At 34.0% G+C, this 19580-nt stretch overlaps 2 non-coding genes across 2 annotated transcripts; both read right to left on the bottom strand.

The window, feature by feature from the left end:
- Positions 1 to 11173: 11173 nt before the first annotated feature.
- On the bottom strand, positions 11174 to 11261 carry LOC136210207 (small nucleolar RNA Z43). The gene has a single exon (XR_010677917.1). It is a non-coding gene; the product is annotated as a small nucleolar RNA Z43 (small nucleolar RNA).
- A 21-nt stretch (positions 11262 to 11282) lies between these two features.
- LOC136210205 (small nucleolar RNA snR60/Z15/Z230/Z193/J17) lies at positions 11283 to 11379 on the bottom strand. The gene has a single exon (XR_010677915.1). It is a non-coding gene; the product is annotated as a small nucleolar RNA snR60/Z15/Z230/Z193/J17 (small nucleolar RNA).
- Positions 11380 to 19580: the final 8201 nt, after the last annotated feature.

Raw genomic sequence — 19580 nt, 5'->3', positions numbered from 1 at the left:
CAAGGGAAAGATGAAATTTTCATATGTCAAAAGAAGTATGCAAAGGAGATCTTAAAGAAATTCAACATGGAAGATTGTAAAAGCATGAGTACACCAATGTGCAAAAAGGAGAAGTTATGCACTGATGATGGAGCTGATCAAATAGATGAATCTCTCTACAGAAGCTTAGTTGGCTGCTTAATGTATCTCACAGCAACAAGACCAGACATTTTGCATGCTATAAATCTTCTTTCAAGATTTATGAATTGTGCAAGCGAAAATCATTATAGAGCAGCAAAAAGAGTGCTCAGATATATCAAGGGGACTTTGAACTATGGTGTTAAATATAGTGCATCTCAAAATTTCATGTTACATGGTTATTCTGACAGTGATTTGGCAGGATCTTTAGATGACATGAAAAGCACTTCAGGATATTGTTTTACTTTTGGATCAGGGGTGTTCTCTTGGTGTTCAAAGAAGCAAGGTACTGTTGCACAATCAACAGCTGAAGCTGAATTTATTGCAGCTACTGTAGCAGTAAATCAAGCTTTGTGGCTAAGAAAAATTCTACTTGATTTGCACTTCAAGCAAGAGATGAGTACAGAGATTATGGTAGACAACCAAGCAGCCATAGCTATCTCCAAAAATCCAGTTTTTCATGGACAAACAAAACATTTTTGTATAAAGATGTTCTTTGTCAGAGATGTACAAGAAAATGGGGATGTATGTTTGAAGTATTGCAAGACTGAAAATCAGCTTGCTGATATTTTCACTAAAGCACTCCCTAAAAGCAATTTTGAAACTCTAAGAGATAAGCTTGGAGTCTGCACCCACTGATGCAAGGAGCAGTGTTGAATGTGTGCATCAGTAAATGCAAAATTACTGATGTGTTTCCATAATTTTTTAAATGTTTGTTTTTACTGCAACTGATTCCAGTGCAGATTTTCAGGGAATAATTTTTGACCATGTTTTTTAGGAGATTTGATTTATCCTTAATGTTACAATCTAGCTGTTAAAGTTGGTAGCTAAAACTTAGGAAGTTGTTAGCCTTTATTACAGATATTTCAGTTGTAAATTTAAGTATTTAAGCACTGGTTAATTCAATAAAATAACAACCTTCTGTCATCTTTTTCTTTTCTGAAACTTCTCTCATTTATTTATTAAAGATTACTTTGTTAAAATTCCAACACTATTTGATGTTGTTGTTAGCTGTTTGTTATTAACTGTTTAAATTCTAAAATAAAAAAATGTACTGCACAGATTAATAAAATTAATCTAAAAAATCAAAATGTTATTAAACGCAATAAAACATTGGGTTTTTGATAATTATGTTATAGAAATAGAAAAGGAAGAAAATTGTAATGTAACAGCGTTAAAGGAATTGTTCCAAAGCACTCATCTCCCCAATCACTCCCTTCGAAATTCATATATTCACATATCTACACGCCTTCCTTGATGCCATAACCGGTTATATCTATAGTCTGTATGTCTACTTTATACTCTCAATCCATCGCCAAAACCCTTTTTCCACTATAGTGGTCATCCCATGAAGTTGGTGACGATGAATATCTCGATAATTTGATGAAGACCCCCCCCATATTTGGCCCTACGTCCCACAGATGGTCCCGTAACCGATCATACATCTTCTCTCTCGGGATAGGCGTAAAAAGTAAAAAAAAAAGTCGAAAGAATCAGTGTTTAATTCGTAGCATTCTCGTATTTGATGTTGAACCTCATCATTGAACACATCATTAATATTAGTGTCAAGTTCTGCTCTATACAAAAATTACAATAAGTATGTTAGTGCTTTTACTTGACCTATGCTTCTGTCAAATACCGATTCTACCAGAATATGAATAGAGTTGCTATGTAATCACTCCTTTCTCTCTTATCCATTCTATGAAATAACTACTGAGTTTAGACTTTGTCATTTCATTAGTAGGGGCATCCAAAACATGCTGAATAAATATGTTGGAAAATGGATCCGAATTTTCTCTCTTAGCCTATTCTATTCTATAAATAGTCTCCGTGTATATTAATGCGGTATGATGACTCAAACATTATGTAAAATTCATTTCTTATAGAGAGAAAGAAAGATGGAGGCATAGATTAGTACCATCTATTTGTTGTACCGGATCTCTCAAAATTTGTATCCCGTTTATATCGATATCTCGATGTGAAAATAAAATTTCAGTAGTAGTCAGGATGTTGGAGGTGCAACATACCAGTTGCTTCAGCTTATTCAAAGAGGAGCCACTACTACTTGTCATCTAGTCTAGAAGCTAACTAGAAAAAAAAAAGAATTCCTTTAGTTTTTAACCATTATAATTCGTTTAACATTTAATTTCGTTGCTGCTTAGCCTAGGGTAACCCTAGGGTAAGCTATTTGATGTTGTTGTTAGTTGTTTGTTATTAACTGTTTAAATTCTAAAATAAAAAATGTATTGCACAGATTAATAAAAATAATCTAAAAACAATCAAAATTTTATTAAATGCAACAAAACATTGGTTTTTTGATAATTATGTTATAGAAATAGAAAATGAAGAAAATAGTCATGTATCAGCGTTACAGAAAATGTTCCAAAACCCTTATCTCCCCAATCACTCCTTTCGAAATTCATATATTCACATATCTCCATGCCTTCCTTGATGCCATAACCGGTTATATCTATAGTCTGTATCACTACTTTATACTACTTTATAGAAATAGAAAATGAAGAAAATAGTCATGTATCAACGTTACAGAAATTGTTCCAAAACCCTCATCTCCCTAATCACTCCTTTCGAAATTCATATAATCACATATCTCCATGCCTTCTTTGATGCCATAACCGGTTATATCTATAGTCTGTATCACTACTTTATACTCTCAATCCATCACCAAAACCCTTTTTCCACTGTAGTGGCCATCCCATAAAGTTGGTGACGATGAATATCCCGATAATTTGATGAAGACCCCCCTATAAATGGCCCTACGTCCCACAGATGGTCCTGTAACCGATCATACATCTCTCTCAGGACAGACCTAAAAAGTCAAAAAAAGTCGGAAGAATCGGTGTTTAATTCGTAGCATTCTTGTATTTGATGCTGAACCTGATCATTCAACATATCATTAATATTAGTGTCAAGTTATGCTCTATACAAAAATTATAACAAATATGTTAGTGCTTTTACTTGACCTATGCTTCTGTCATATACCGATTCTACCAGAATATGGATAAAACTTCTATGTAGTCACTCCTTTCTCTATTATCCATTCTATGAAATAACTACAGAGTTTGAACTTTGTCATTTCACTAGTAGTGGCATCCAGAACATATTGTATAAATATGTTGGGAAATGACTTTGAATTTTCTCTCTTAGCCCACTCTATTCTATAAATAGTCTCTGTGTTTACTAATGCGGTATGATGACTCGAACATAATGCAAATTTCATTTATTATAATATATATATATATATATATATATATATATATATATATATATACCAAATAAAAAGAGACAAAAAGATGGAGGGAGAGATGAATGTCATCTATGTTTGTGTCGGGGCTCTTTACATTTGTATCCCATTTATATCGGTATCTCGATGTGAAAATACAATTTCACTAGTAGTCGGGATGTTGGAGGTGTAATGTAGAGTTTCTTTAGCTTTTTCATAGAGGAGCCACTACTACTTTCCATCTAGTCTAGAAGCTAATTAGAAAAAAAAAATTCCTTTAGTTTTTAACCATAATAATTTGTTTAACATTAATGTCCCTGTTGCTCAGCCATGAAGATAATCACAATTGGAAATAGGACAACGAAGAAACAAACTTCATAGCTTTGTAACAATCAAAATTATACGAATACTTGATATTCACTAGATTTAACAACACCGTAAAGCGTCCATATGAGGCGTCATTGGGATCGGTCGGGGGCACTCCGATGCCTAAGTCAGTAAACTTCTTAAGAGAATAAACTGTAATGACAAAGCAGGGTTAAGAAGAGTGTGTCAGTGTACCTCCGTTGTCATGTTACAAGGGTATTTATATAGGTTTGAGTGATAACCGTAATAACCTTCTCTTAATGCCCTTTTAATGAAGAGTAATGCTCTCTTAATGTAGTCTAACTCCATCCTCTAACCTCCGAGCTCTTACAGGTTTTGAGCTATCATTAATGTTGGTTTAATGCTAGTGAGTTATGCCGTATAGTCATGTGTCTCTTTACAAAGGCGGATCGCCATATGAAGCGGATCCCCTTTTCTTCTCAGAGGACGGATCTTTGTAGGAATCCATGGCACGACACCGTATTTCCAACTATGAGCTGTGAGGCGGATCATAAATGAGACTCATGAGACGACACCGTATTTCCCATTATGTGCTGTATGGTGGATCGTAAGAAGGACTTTATGAAATGACACCATCATTACAAGAAAATCATTTTTTGGCAACGAAAGTTGTCGTTGCCAAAACTATATTTGGCAACGACATTTCATGTTCTGCAACGACATCCGGTCGTAATGACAGATTCCGTTGCTAAAGATTTCCGCAACGACCTCATCGTTGTTGCCAAAAATACGTATTTCACAACAACATCGTTGTTGCGAAAGATTTGACGTTGCCAAATATGGAACATAGATGCGAAGAACTAGAGTATTCCTTTTGCAACAACAAACGACGTTGCTATATATATTTATATTTAGCAACAAGGGTTATCGTTGCAATAAATAGTTTTATGTTTACCAACAATATGAAGCGTTGTCATATATTTCCTTTTTCACAACAAGAGTCATCGTTGCCATATTGCATACATTTAGCAACAACATTAACGTTGCCATATATACAATTGTTTCGCTACAATATCTTGTCGTTACCATAGAGCCTCATTTTTGGCAATTAACTTGTTGTTGCAAAACAAACAAAACACCTGAATATATATATATATATATATATATATATAATTTCTTTTTATTGTAAATATACAAATATATATATATATATAATTCATAATAATTCATGATAAGAAGCTTAATCATTAATAACCATAATTAAATACCAATTCAACATATATTCTTGTAATTTTACATACAGAAAATCCTTATATCTAATTCCATTCAAAACTAATCTAATGAATCACCATCACATAGTCCAAAAATTATCAAAGATGGCAAAAAGCTTGAGTGTGAAGTTCACAAAAAATTATAACCACAAGCTAGTTAGCTATACAAAAAAGTGGTCTGTTCTCAAGCATAGATCCTCTTTATACTTCAGTTTCAGTCATCATCATTATCATCATTATGATCATCATCATCAAACTCCAACCTAAATAAGAAAAAGAAAACAAAAGATAAGCATATTTATAGGTTAGCGGCCATGATCTATTAAAATATTCATGACTAACATAAGATAAGCATATTTATAGGTTTAAAAAATACACACTTAAATGAAGCTTCAAGTAATTTGCCCTATATGATAAAGGAACATAATACTAATTAAATATCCAAAATCATAATATAAGAATATTGTATTAGAGTGATACAGTTCAATCATATATTTTTAGCATTAAATTGAAATGTGTGGCAGGCATATCTCCAAGTAAATTTCAAGTGGTTCTCAAGTATGCCACTAGTTGCTACTGCTATGCCAATTAGCAAGAATAAAAAGTCAAAAGCAATGGTTTATATAATTATGATTATCTATTTTCCAATTTCTAACCTAAATTGTCCCATAACTAATCTAAATTGACTTTGCACTGATTAGCCATTAAAACACTAACCACATCAATAAATTTGATGAACAAAAATACAAGTTCAGAAGTGAAATTCCATAGTAGAACTGTACTTGAACTCAAATATTGAGAAAAATCAAGGAAACTGTTTAGCAGTGAACTTTTATCATAACAGACACATGTATACTAAATCCTACATCCACGAAAGGGTGATATATCAATTTACTACATATATTAAACATTAGATAGTGTGTACCAAATTTACTACATATACTAACTAATTTGTGCAAAAAATAAGGGATATGAAGTTATAATTGTACCTAGTCATCTTGTTCCTTGTTATCATTTGCATAATACGCTTCTCCATATCTGCCATAGAGGATGTTTGTTCTGCTTTATATTCTTCCATTTGCTTCTTAGTTGCTTCTAGCTCACTTTCTAGACGAGCAATCTGATTTTGACTTCCTTCCAACTCACTTTGTAGATGAGTAATCTGATCTTGTTGTTTGCGCATGTTCTGTTGTTGTTCATGTTGCAATTGTGCTTTAGCTGAACCTCCATACCCACTGCCTTTGCCTCGGGTGTAGCCAGATCTTGGGCCAAGTACATGAAGCAACATTTCTTCTTGTGTTTGAGGACGAGTTTCATCTCCTTCAGGTTCTTTATCCTTGTCTTCCACAAGTTGATGGAGTTGTTCCTACAAAGATTTCATTCAACTAAGTTCCAATATTCATTTAACTGTGATGGTAGAAGATTCAATAGCAACAACCATAAGAGAAATATATTAACATAAGCCAAATTCTTTGAACTTACATGTATTTTTTTAGAGCGGTTATCATTGACCCACTCTAGTACTCCTTGACCGTTTATGCGTGTATGTTCAACTAGCCATACTACATCCGCAGGAGGAAGCACACCATCATTTTCTTTAGTCTAAATAGAATATTAGCTTGTATTAGGAGAAATTATACTATGTGCCAGGCATACCACATCAAAGTATGATGTGGTATGCCTTGGCCAGTAAAAATTTGACACATGTTAATATCATCCATGTAGATAGGTTTTTTATTAGACGGGAACAATTTAACAATTTAACTATGTCTCTCCTTTGAAAGCATACCGCCGGCCACCACTGCTCTCCTTCACACAATTTACCAGCACTGCTCTCCTCATCTCCTTCACCCTCAATCCACCTAACATGTGTTATTTTTTTTATAATTAATAAAAAATAAATACTCAATTTATGTTATCCCTTCATCTTCCCAAAAACAGATCTAACCCAACCATCACCACCTCCATTGCCGACCACCACCACCTCAGCGTCGACCACCATCATTTTATTCCGACCACCACCACCTCATTCCATTGCCGACCAATTTCAAGTCGATGCCAATTTCAGATATCCCTTGAATCGCATTTTCTTCTCTAAACTAGCTTTCAATTGGATTAACAGCTTTCAATTTTTCCACAATCCTAAAAGTTATGGATGCAGGTGAACTTAATGGTTGGTCGACACCAAATTATTTCATTGATCCTCTTCTTACTTAGAAACAGTCATCTTGCACTCTAATCAACAATTAAATAAGATGGAGGTGGTCGACGTTGGGACGAGATGATAGTGGTCGGCGATGAAGCTACCGGTGGTTGAGTCTGATCTGGTTTGGAAATTAAAAGAACCACATAAATTGAATATTTATTTATTTATTAATTAAAAAAAATTAACACATGGCTAAATTTGATTGGGTATGGCACACCACATAAGAGTCTGGTGTGGTGTGCCAGGCATACCGTATAATTTCTCCTTGTATTAGTATCTATTCATTTATGTCACACTATTTATTACATTATGCTTCTTAGTTCTTACCAACATATGCTCCACCTCAGTAAAAGTCAAGTTCCCTGTGGTGTGTTTATACCACTTCTCTGACTTTCGATTCTTGCTATTTCTCTCACTTTTTTGCTGCATTTGTAAATTAGAAATATTAGTAATGTTACTGATTCTTTAAACCAACAATATAACAAAATCTGCAATAAGTTATGGACAGATTTTAAAAAATAAATATGAAGACAACAAAACAAGGATAATCATATTATCGAGAGCTTACCTTGAACGTATCTGAATTAAATGTAGCACAACAAGCTCTCCAATTAGCAATTGGAAAATCAGAAGGAGGATTTGCTAAGCGTTCCTCATATGTATCACCACATTCTTTGTAATAAGAATGCAAGCGACACTTCCAATATCGATACAAGCGCTGCATGACATCTGTTGCAAAAGCTTGGAGTCGAAGTAGTTGTGTACAAGAATCTTTCATGTTGAACTTATTCTGTTTATATTAGCCTAAGGTTATAACTATAAACATCTTATCAAGAAAACACTAACAAAATTTGGAAAGTTAATTAATGTCTTAACTTGCAGTAAAATGGTAAAATATACCTTCACTTGCAACCACATTGTCGGACCATATTTAGCAAAGACATTAGACCAATCTCCTGCATCCATTGGAGCAGTAGTTCTCACAACATAACCACAAAAGCTTACTATGGACCTGGCATTTTCACCCACGGCTTGGAGTACAAAGTCAGGTATCTCAACATCAAGCTTACATTGACCACCCATAGTCTTCTTTTCAAGTGCTAAGGTTTTGTACTTGCCTCTCTGACCCTTTTTTCTTTTGGCACTTGTGGCAGAGGCTATAATGATACCACTAGAAAACCAACATTTAAAGTAGGGATACAAGTATTACAAAAAAAAAGTTGAATAAATGATATCTTACTTACCTTGAGAACTATGTAGATCATTTTGTTGGGTTCCAACTCTTATTGGCCTATTTTCATGTAAATAGTTGAATAAATGATATCTTACTTACCTTGAGAACTATTGGCCTATTCTAGGAGTATTTATGGCTACGGCCTTTGGTAATGACCAAAGAATTTGTGTTGCGAAAGAAATGTTTTTCGCAACGAGATTTGATGTCGTGGCCAAAACTTGTTGCCAAAAAGGGATTTTCTTGTAGTGGTATTTCCATCTGTACGCCATATACGCCTTGGAGGCGGGCTTTGATATTGTCTTTTTCCTTCAGGCCCTCTTCGTGAGGGAATATCTTCAGTTTAGTCCTCCATGTTTCATGGCGGGTGTTATCAATACTTAACCATCAAAATGAAAAGAAAAATAATTTATACAAAATCCAAAACAATCAGATCCCCGACTCTCCTTTTTCTCTCCCAAATAGAAGTCCAAGAGAATAATAAAATTGTCCACTCATAAAAGAGAAAATAAATTGAAAAAAAACCTTCTACAATCAATTTTTTGTGTGTATATCTTATTAATAAATTGAGAATGATTCATGTACAAGGGGATGCCTTATGAACTGAAAATCTACCAATTGTCATTAAGCATTCAACATTTTTCTCAGTGATTTTAACAATTTATGTCATCCAGTGTTGTAAATATTGCTAGGCGCCAGTCGGACGGATAAGATCTCCAAATATTAATCGGGGATTAATCGGATTTGTATTTTCTATTTTTCAGATTTATATTAAATAAATATTGTATAAGCACATTTAAAATATAAATGATACTATCGAAAAATAATAAATATTAATATACTTAATAGTTATTATTTAATAATTAATAGTTGTGACATAAATATAACATGTAATAAATATAATATATAAATATAAATATAAATATAAACATAATATAAACCTAAACATATAAATATAAATATAATACATAACCCGTCTTTTTCCGATTTTTTTCGACTTTTTTCGGTTTTTTATGATTTTTCCGCCTAACTCGACTTGTCCGACTTATCTGCCTTGTCCGACTTATCCCGATGTGAATTGCCTAGACGGCAGAAAATCGGGCTCCTGACTTATGCGGACCATTTATACAAAATTGGGCGGTGTTGTAAAAATCACCAATATATCGACCGATTAGCTGCCGACTTGACCAACTTTTACAATAATGGTTACATGTATAATTTGAATCCTTATTTTGCTAACAATTGCCAAGTAATTTGAATTCTTATTTTGCTAACAATTGCTAAATAATCTAGAAGAATCAGTATTTGACAGAAGCATAGGTCAAGTAAAAGCACTAACATACTTGTTGTAATTTTTGTATAGAGCAAAAATCGACACTAATATTTATGATGTGTTGAATGATGAGGTTTGGCATCAAATACGATAATGCTATGAATTAAACACTGATTCTTCCGAATTTTTCCGACTTTTTACGGGACCATCTGCAGGACGTAGGGCCATTTATGAGGGGTCTTCATCAAATTATCGGGATATTTATCGTCACCAACTTCATGGGATGGCCACTACAGTGGAAAAATGGTTTTGCCGATGGATTGAGACTATAAAGTACAGATACAGACTATAGATATAACCGGTTATGGCATCAAGGAAGGCGTGGAGATATGTGAATATATGAATTTCGAGGGGAGTCATTGGGGAGATGATGGCTTTGGAACAATTCCTGTAATGCTGATACATGACTATTTTCTTCCTTTTCTATTTCTATAACATAATTATCAAAAAACCAAGGTTTTGTTGCGTTTAATAAAATTTTGATTTTTTTAGATTGTTTTTATTAATTTGTGCAATACAGCTAACAACAACATCAAATAGCATCTAGCAATGTCATCGAGTTTGTTTGTAATGTCATTTTCAGTGGGAGAATCGTGAGCTTCATCATTAGTAAGTGTGAGAAGCTCCGTTTTCAGTGTGTGCAATAATAGCGAGTGCCTATTACTTGAGAGACTAAACATTATTTTGTCTGGATTCTGCACATGATCATAGAACTTGGTAACTAGGAGTTGCAACCTCTCATCTGTCCATATGTAGCGCATCTACATAAAACAACAAGAAATACAATTAAACTAGCAGACACATCAAAATCATCAAGAGCATAAATTGTTAATTAGAGGTATATGTCGAGATCATCAAGAGCTTAAATTGTTGCTAACCTCTCGATTAGTTCTACGCTTTAAATAAAATTCAAAGTTATCTCCAATACTCTCACAATCACTTTTGAATTGCCCGCGCTTTCGTTTTTGATGACCTACAAGTGATGGCTATGTATTAGTAATAGACATATAACTTTAGTCACTCTCGGTTAGAAAGTGGAGCAAAAAATAGTGCAAGGTTAGTTAGGTCTCTTTAATCTTATCCGCTCATCCCACACATCAACCATTAACAGTAGATATACTATATAGTAAGGCTCTATTGAAAACCAGTTTATGTGGAGAACCAAGAACACATTTCTTGTCCTGAAAATATGGTTATTTTGTCTGACGAAAAAGACCAATTAGAGGTAAACTATAACAAGAACAAAAGTTTAACTAACATATTTTGCAGAACCCAGGAGTAATAGAAGCATAACATATGGTTCTTCTCCATTTTTCATTTCAATTTCACCTCGTAATCACGGCACATACAAAACCCTGACTTGACCGCAACACGGAAGCAAACATATGCACAAAATTTATCATAACAGGATGGTCGGCAAGGTGAAAATCACCATTACGACGAACGAGACCAATCACATTGAGTCATCAGTGTACCCAAACACAAGGTAAAATTCAAGGAGTGATCAGATAGGAGCGAAAGACTAGTTTCAAATGTGTAATCATAAATATAAATTATCATTTGAACTATGCATCTAATCATCACTTGACCCCCTGTTTTTGATTTAATTTACATTCACAAAAAACACAAAAACAAAATCAAGAAGGAAGGAAGTAGCATTAAGTTAATCATAAATTTATCATAATATTACACGATACACTATCTCATCACTGGCTTCAATTTTAATTTAAAACAATAACACAAAAAAAGGGTGAAAAATGAAACGGCCTCATAGAGAAGATTATGTATTCAACATAGGGATAATTCAAACATATGCTTGTCTTTTAATAGAATTTATCATCACAGGCCAAGAGCAATTGGTATGTGTATACATAACACAAAATGAATGTAAAAATTAAAACACACAATCAAATCACATTTTGTCTTTAATCAAAATGAATGATGTTTCCAAATAATGTTAAACTTGCTCTGAATTGATGTTGGTTTCTTAAACAGGAAGTAGAACTTACATTGAGTGTTGGGATGGCAGCAATGACAAGAAAAGCAAAAAACACATAGAATGCTGCTCACGTGCATATGACGGATTAATTTGATTTGAAGAGTATACTATCTATTTCATAGCCTCACATTATAACTCCATACAACAATAGCATACCGATCAACGAACAATAATACACATTGCTAGTTCTTCATATTTAATAATTACATGAACTTCAATTTTAGCTATGACCCAAATTGGCAAATGGATCAACCAATAATAATACACACTATTACATGAACTTCAATTTTAGCTATGAACCAAATTAGCACGTGAAAGAGGCAGCATATATTTTTTAATAACGCAACATAAAGGCCTTAATCTAAAAACCCCAGAGGCCATATCATAAAATCAATATAAATTTGCACACTGATAATGATATAACAAAAGAAACAGTAAATTGAGAACTTATATCGGCATCAGAATTTCGAGAAATATATATGTCACAGGCGAAAATAAATTAAAGAAATTGATATACCGTGCAAGCAATAAATGATAAGAGAAAGAAAGCTGGATCGACCGAGCTAAACGTAATCGATCTATGAAGAAATGAGGGCACAATTTGATTTCCCACTTGCAAGAAATCGGAAGTACCTTCGGAATGAGGAGAGGAAGAAATTGGAATTGGGGAAGAAATCTAAGAAATGCTCTGGTCCATAAGTAGAAATTGGTTTAGAGGTTTAATCTGAGAAATCTGAGAAATTGGAAGGTGAAAATATTAATGTTGGTTTAGAGGCTAGAGGCTAGAGTCTAGGAAATTGAACTCTGCATTTATGTTCGAACAATTTGATGCAACGGCACAACTTTTCCCGCTGTCTCTCATTAGTTGAAGCAACACTACAACTTTAGGTATTAAAATTATAATTATAATTTAGGTATAGCATATAATTATAAAAATATTAAAAAAATTAGATATTTTTCATTAATAATATCAAAACTTTATTTATCATATTCGAAATAGAAAAGGCATTCGAATTTATATGGAAGGAGGATTCAGTTATAAAGGAAAGACATATAATTAAAACTCTTTTTAACATATTCGAAGTATAAAAGGTAATTGAATTTATAAAGAAGAAAAGTTTAAATTTATATAGAAGAAAAGTTCAAATTTATAGAGAAAAATATATAATTTAGAGCTATTAACTAAAAAAATCAATCAATTTCTAAATTTTTTTGCATTTTAACCAACCATCTTTTTTTTTACTCATATAAACCCAATAAACTTTATATACCTATGAAAAAATGTATTAATATTAACCAAGATCGAGTTAAATTGTATGAAATGTCCATTACTATGTTTATATAATTAAAATATGTACACGTGGTCGTCACCTAAGTATATTTTGAACAATTTCCAGCCATACCGGCATGCTGTAGCGAGTTTCAAAATAATTAAAATTTATTAGCTAAAACATTACTGTAATTTTCAATCCTTATAAAATTTACGAGATAATATATTTATTTTCCAATACGATCTATAAAATAACATACCAGGGTAATTTTATTAGAATACATAAATAAATTAAAAAATTGGAGCTTCAACTACAAAAACTTAATTATTTTCAAAAAAAATTATAATGCACTTCAAATTTTAAATTTATTTTCAAAATTTGAATAAATTATGATATAACAACGTATCATAAAATTCCTCAAAAATTTTAATTTTTCACCGGCTAATTATTCAAAACCCCCCAATTCAAAAAACTTGGGCCTCCATAAAAATGATTTCGGCTGTGACCCATCAGTCCAACTATTTCACAAAATCAATCGCCTAAAGGCTTGTCGATTCCAAAAGACGTTGTCCATTCTTCAAATTCAAATTAAAATTCTTCTTCTCCAATCTTTAATGGCTTCTTCCTCTAATCGCCAGGTATATCGATTTGTTATGAATTGTTTGTCGTATCTACATATTCATGAATTCAAGTTATGAATTGAGCTGTTGATTGTTTGTTACGAATTGAGCATTTTGCATTTTGTGTCTAAACCCTAAACCCTAACCATGGAACCACAATTAGAAATTTTCCAGTATATTTCTCGAATTTCCTCTGCACCAATAATAACCCCTCCTTCCTCCTCATCCTCCATTGTTAGTTTTGCATACAGTTCATCCAGATTCGATTTTGAGTATTCCATACTGTAATCAAATTAAAAATTTTAATACTTTACCCTAAAGAAAGATACCAAGATAAGCAAATAAACTTGTCACATGAACAAGACGTGAACTCTCAGGCAATGAGAGAACATATTCTCTTAATGATGTACTGGTCTGTCTCAGTTTATTATTGGATAATTCTTGATTATATGTGTACTACTTCCGTTTATTTCTGTCAATTGTTTTCTCAAATCCAACTCATGATGAATCCAAGGTTGGTTAAAATGAAACAATATTCTGTAGCGTCTAGGGTTTCCCTAGGCTGAGCAGCAGTGAAATTAAATGTTAAACGAATTATAATGGTTAAAAACTAAAGGACTTCTTTTTTTTTCTAGTTAGCTTCTAGACTAGATGACAAGTAGTAGTGACTCCTCTTTGAACAAGCTGAAGCAACTGGTACGTTGCACCTCCAACATCCTGACTACTACTGAAATTTTCACATCGAGATACCGATATAAACGGGATACAAATCTTGAGAGCTCCAGTACAACAAATAGATGATATTCATCCATGCCTCCATCTTTCTTCCTCTATAAAAAATGAATTTTGCATGATGTTCGAGTCATCATACCGCATTAGTATACACAGAGATTATTTACAGAATAGAGTGGGCTAAGAGAGAAAATTCGGAGCCATTTTCCAACATATTTATACAGCATGTTTTGGATGCCACTGCTAGTGAAATGACAAAGTTCAAACTCAATAGTTATTTCATAGAATGGATAAGAGAGAAAGGAGTGACTACATAGCAGCTGTATTCATATTCTGGTAGAATCGGTATTTGATAGAAGCATAGGTCAAGTAAAAGCACTAACATACTTGTTGTAATTTTTGTATAGAACAGAACTTGACACTAAAATTAATGATGTGTTGAATGGTGAGGGTCATCATCAAATACGAGGATGCTATGAATTAAATCGGGTAAGGGTAAAGAGAAAGAGAAGACGTATGATCGATTATGGTACCATCTGCGGGACATAGGGCTGTTTATGGGGCTCTTCATCACTTTATCGGGATATTCATTGCCACCAACTTCACGAGATAGCCACTACAGTGGCAAAAGGGAGTTGCTGATACAGGCTATAGCCATGACCGGTTATGGCATCAAGGAAGGCGTGGAGATATGTGAATATATGAATTTCAAGGGGAGTGATTGGGGAGATGAGGGCGTTGGAACAATTCCTGTAACCTTGATACATGACTATTTTCTTCATTTTCTATTTCTATAACATAATTACCGAAAGAAAAAAGTTTTGTTGTGTTCAATAAATTTATTTTTATTTTTATTATTTTTATTAATTTGTTGAATACATTTTCTTATTTTAGAATTTAAACAATTAATAACAAACAGCCGACAACAACATCAAAGAGCTTATTGCAACCACAAATGACTAACATCGAAAGCAACAGTTATTAGTTAATAGTTAAACCAAACAGATACTATATTTCCTGCAGTTTGAAGTAAAACATTAAATGTTGTTTCGAAAAACTGAAACCAACACCCTTTAGCTTTTCTTTTTTAAAAGTCGTCATCATAAAATTAACAAAACCAAGTTTACTAGCATGATCACATGTATGCTTTTAGGATTTCATCAATTTTTGTTTTGTTTTGACTATTATAATTAATATTCTCCTTGACTTTTAGTTTTTAGGAACAAATTCTTTTTATTAATTTTTTTTATCTGAGTTGTTTCAAATATCCTTTCTAAGTTAGTTTATTAGGCTTTTAGTTATTTGAATTAGTTCCAAAGATATTATTTGGGAAAGTTTTTGTTATTCTAAATATGGAATATTTAAAATTGATATTGATCTTGTAGAGTATTTTAATGTGTGGTGTGATACATCCATGTTAATATTTTGATGGCATATTTGTATGTTTTTTTTTCATTGTAATGCTTAAGGTTTGATGGGACCAGTGTTGTAAAAATCGATCAAATCGGCCACTAATCATCTGATATATCGGTGATTTTTACAATACTGCCCGATTTTTTATAAATGGTTGGTATAAGTCGGGATCCTGATTTTCTACCGCATAGGCGGTTCAAATCGGGATAAATCAAACAAATCGGAAAAATCAGGTTAGGCAGAAAAATCGTAAAAAGTCAAAACAAGTCGAAAAAAGTCGAATTATATATTTATATTTATATATTAATGTTTCTGTCTATATTTATATATTATATTTATGTTTGTGGTTGTAGTAAGCTATTTGACGTTGTTGTTGGCTGTTTGTTATTAAATGTTTAAATTCTAAAATAAAAAATGCATTGCACAAATTAATGAAAATAATCTAAAAAAATAAAATAAAAATTTTATTGAACGCAACAAAACCTTGGTCTTTTGGTAATTATGTTATAGAAATAGAAAAGAGATAAAATAGTCATGTATCAACATTACAGGAATTCTTCTAAAGCCCTCATCTCCCCAATCACTCCCCTCAGAATACAGTCTGTATCGATACTTTTACTCTCAATCCATCGGTAAATCTCATTTGCCACTATAGTAGCCATCCCGTGAAGTTAGTGACAATGAATATCTTGATAATTTGATGAAGACCCCCCCCATAAATAGCCCTATGTCCCGCAGATGGTCCCGTAACTGATCATACATCTTCTCTATCTACCCTTATTTGATGTCGAACTCCACCATTCAACACATCATTAATATTAGTGTCAAATTCTGCTCTATACAAAAAATACAACAAATATTTTAGTGCTTTTACCTGGCATATGCTTCTGTCAATACTGATTCTACCAGAATATGAATACATGTGTTATATAATCACTCCATTCTCTCTTATCCATTCCATGAAATAACTAATGAGTTTGGACTTTGTTGTTGAAACACCTTTCCACATGATTTTGATTTGACAAAATTATTTAAGTAAATTGATAAAAAATATTCTAACACATTAAATTTAAATGCTTTGATTTATTCATACTAATGTGTTTGTTCAATGTTGAGTTTATTGGTATATAAGACATTAAGATATAAAGCCCATAAGTGGAAGTCAAGCCCAAGTCAACATATCAAGACATCACAGCCCAAGATACAAAACGCGGTCGTTTTGTACAAAGCACAAGCTCAGCATGAAGAAGGATCGAGAAGCCTTCTCTCAATTACTTCAAGAGGAATCTGCTGAGTGTGTCGACAAGAAGTACAAGACAGCGGCAGACAAGAACCAACTTCTAGACAAAGTATTTCTACTTTGGGTAAAGTTCAGAAGGCGCAGGAAGCTGTCTGGAAGACTTTGCCAAAAATGTCGAAACATTCTGTTTGCCAGATGAAAAGCTACCGAGCACTGCCGTGGACAGAAGATGCAAGAATCTCATTGGCCAACGACACTGAGCACGTACTGAGTGACAACGACAAGAAGCCGTTTCCCTCCAACGGTTATTTCGAAATTCGAAATTACCGGTGCCTCAAGTGTCACTATAAATAGGCCTCTCATTTGCTTCATTCGATGCAGATCTTCAATTAGCCAAAAGCATACTCGAAGTTTTGTGAGAAAAGCAAAGCAAAAACCTTACACCAATTTCCAAATTATTGTGTAAAAGTCTAGAGTGATTTTTAATCATCTAAAGTGTCTTAGCAATTGTTGTTTAGGACAAACACTTTATCATTTCTAGAACAATAGAAAGGAGAGGCTGAGTACTCGGTTATAGTACTCAGCGGTAGATATAGGAGTGAGTAGAGGTATAGAGAAAGGTACTCTTGTATACTCAGCTTCTATTGTAAAAGGTTTCGTGCTCTACCTTTAAAGAGCTCAGTAGAGAATTCAAAAAGCTCGGACGAGTTCCGGGGACTGGACGTAGGCAGAGAGGCCGAACCAGGATATGTCTGCTGAGTAACATATTTCTAACCCTTAAACTCCTTTATATATTGCTTGCTATAAAACTGACTAAGTAACAAATTCACACTGAGTTGAGTGCACTAAGAAGCTGAGTTCAGGAATAGACTCTAAGTGCTATCTCCTGACTCAACGAAAGAAACAGACTTAGTCATAAGTTGACTAAGCTTGTGTCTTAGAATTACTTAGCGCCGCTGTGTAAACCTTTTCTTAAGAAAAGAAGTCAGCCTAAACGGACAACATTTTAAATAGTTCCTATCCCCCCCCTTGGAACTAAACTTGTCACGTTATAAGGGACCTACAAGTGGTATCAGAGCCTAACAGCTCACTGAGCAAGATATAACTATCTTGAGCTGATCCCCACAATGGCTGAGAACAGCACTCGTTTCCTCCCAGGAAATCAGACAACTCAGATTTTACCTGAGGGACTGTCCATTACTCGGCCTCCTCTGTTCTTCGGGTCTAACTATACCTTTTGGAAGAACAAAATGAAAAATTTCATTCAGGCAACAAATATGAGTGCATGGCTCTTTATAGTCCAAGGCCCATTTGTTCGTGTTGAAACCATTGGCGGCCAAACGGTTGTTAAAGCTGAGACTAAATGGACAGAGGATGATCTCAAGAAGCTACAAAATCATGCTTCAGCTATAAACATGCTTCACTGTGCGTTAGATGCTGCAGAGTACAACAAAATTTCAGGTTGTGAGTCAGCGCAGGAGATCTGGAAGAAGCTGGAGGTCACCTACGAAGGAACCAACAAAGTGAAGGAGTCCAAGGTGAACCAACACATGAGGTTGTACGAGCTCTTTGAAATGAATGATGATGAAGGAATCTCTGAGATGAACGCAAGGTTCACAAACATTATCAACGAGCTCAAGAGACTTGGCAAGATCTTTACTGAGGAAGAGCAAGTTAAGAAGATACTGAGGAGTCTTCCTAAAAGCTGGCAAGCCAAGAAAACTGCTGTTGAGGAAGCTCAAGACTTAACCACCTACAAGTATGATGAACTCATTGGCTCGTTGCTGACCCATGAGATCTCAATGAAGAATTTCGAGGTGAAGGAAAAGTCTGAAGACAAGAAGCAAAAGTCTCTTGTCATGAAAGCTGACTCCACTGATGGGAGCTCAACAGATGATGAAGAAATGGCAATGTTCACTAGAAAGATGAAAAGGCTGTTCAGAAAGAATGATAAATATTCCAAGAAGCCTTACAAAAAGTTTGATAAGTACAAAGCTAAGTCAAGCGACAGCAAGTACAAGAAGGACAACTCAAAGCCCATTACATGCTTTGAATGTCATCAAACTGGCCATATCAAATCAAGCTGTCCTACCTTGAAGAAGGAAAGGAAGAACGGCAAGAAGGTAATGGTGGCAACCTGGAGTGATAGTGATGAGTCATCATCATCAGGAGACGATGCCACTGAGTCAGCAAAGATTTGCTTCATGGCAGATGAGCTTGCTGAGCCTTGTGTTTCTGAGCATGTTGACCCCTCCATTGCATCTGACGATGAGGAACACTCAACTGAGGTAATATCACTACCTTTGCTCAGAAATGAAATGGTTAATGCCCTGAGTGACCTCTACACACTTGTCAAAAAGTGTAACAAAAAGGTTAAAGCACTCAGCAGGCGATGTGACGAGATTGAGGAGGTCAAGCTGAGTGACCTTCAGTATCTTCTCCAAGACAACTCAACTTTGCATAGTAACGTAGAAATTATGCAAAAGTTTGTCTCTGAGGTCCAATCAGATTCTAAGAAA

Source organism: Euphorbia lathyris, chromosome 10 (assembly GCF_963576675.1).
Source record: "Euphorbia lathyris chromosome 10, ddEupLath1.1, whole genome shotgun sequence".
NCBI classification, from domain to species: domain Eukaryota; kingdom Viridiplantae; phylum Streptophyta; class Magnoliopsida; order Malpighiales; family Euphorbiaceae; genus Euphorbia; species Euphorbia lathyris.
The sequence above is the reverse complement of the archived record's forward strand: the minus strand, read 5'-3'. Positions and strand labels throughout refer to the sequence as shown.